Raw genomic sequence first — 1,048 nt, 5'->3', positions numbered from 1 at the left:
CATAAGCTTGTTCAGATTGTGCTTCTGCAGAAAATGGGTTGACTTGATAAAGACTGAATCCCATGCCTCAAAGAGCTGCTCCAGCGTTTTGTTTTGTAACATATCAGTCAAGCCACAGCTTGGCATGGCAGAGACCTGCCCCTGCTTGGGACTGATTTATGGCCTATGCTCTTCCTGTTATTGACTTAAAACTCAGCTCAAAGCTGTAGCTTGGTACCGTCCAGTCTAACACAGTTGCATGAATGATCAAAGTAAAGACATCCAGATATCCCTTGGCCTCCACTGTTATGACTTGGCGACAATATCTTGTTCTGTCATGACAGAGGCAACAGGCAGCAATGGTGATGTGGAATCTCAAGAACGTGCCTTTTTATTTTGTTATGATTTTCTTCTCAAACAGAAACGCAGCCGTTCTCACCTGAAATGTTACCATCCTGTCTATCAGACTTGGCGTCTCAAGATCAGCCTTGATAAGCTTACAATTTGCTGTGTTCTGAATGTGTTTGCATTTGTTGAATTTGTTCTGGTTTGTCCAGGGTAATGTTGTGGTCTTGTGACTATTCTGCATAATCCTGCTCTAGAAAAAAAGCTACTGCTTTTGAAAAGCTCCATCATAAAGTCAAAGACAGCAGAATGCATTTTTCTTTCTGTTTCCTTGTTACAAATACACAAAACCTTCTTGTGCAATTAGTTCATCCTCTTGATATTGTTTCTCCCTACTTCCTGACTTTTGGATCAGACAAAAAATGGTCAATGTGGGGCTAGTTCCCTTGGCTTGGATGACAGTTGCTTAACCTTTTTTAATCATTATTTCAACTAGAAGTCTGAGTTCAGTCTCTGAGAACACAACCTAAGCTTTACATAATTTGGCAGCTCAGAGCCTGGAGTTACCACTCATTAGGGCTTCGCTTGTAGTTATCTGGTGGTCTCCAGCGACTGAACCTAAGAAGATCCTTTGTGTGGCTGTGTGACTCTGGATAATTCTAATTTACAGTACTTCTCCACAGAACAGAGAAGAATATTGACATAGTGCACAGAAAGCTTCTTT

This window comes from Atractosteus spatula, chromosome 3, assembly GCF_055471065.1.
Source record: "Atractosteus spatula isolate fAtrSpa1 chromosome 3, fAtrSpa1.hap1, whole genome shotgun sequence".
NCBI lineage: Eukaryota > Metazoa > Chordata > Actinopteri > Semionotiformes > Lepisosteidae > Atractosteus > Atractosteus spatula.
The sequence above is the reverse complement of the archived record's forward strand: the minus strand, read 5'-3'. Positions refer to the sequence as shown.